The sequence below is a fragment of the Heloderma suspectum genome, chromosome 3 (genome assembly GCF_057233095.1).
Source record: "Heloderma suspectum isolate Gila_16-S chromosome 3, 16-S_ref, whole genome shotgun sequence".
Lineage (NCBI taxonomy): Eukaryota > Metazoa > Chordata > Lepidosauria > Squamata > Helodermatidae > Heloderma > Heloderma suspectum.
The window spans coordinates 173,172,174-173,172,500 of NC_139460.1; positions in this window are offsets into that span (position 1 = coordinate 173,172,174).

Consider the following 327-nt stretch of genomic DNA (forward strand, 5'->3'; position numbering starts at 1 on the left):
GCATTTTTTTCAAGATGGCAGATGAAAAACTAGTTACCAGCTTGCTCAAAAGCTCAGTGATGGCAGCAGGCCAGGCAGAGAGTTGGTGGTGCAACTTCTCATTGGCCCTCATGCCTGCAGCTTACACAGAAGAAAATCAGAGCCATGTTATCATGATCCCCAAACTGAACAGCTGTGAGAACTCTGATAAAGAGGAAGAACCAGCTGGATCAAGAAGGCCAGCAGTGCAAGCCACAGAGATGCAGAAACTAGGCCCTGATCCTTTAAGACAAGAGCCCTTGAGCCAGTGAGCCCTGAAATGGGATGCCTGGGGACAGGCATGAGCCA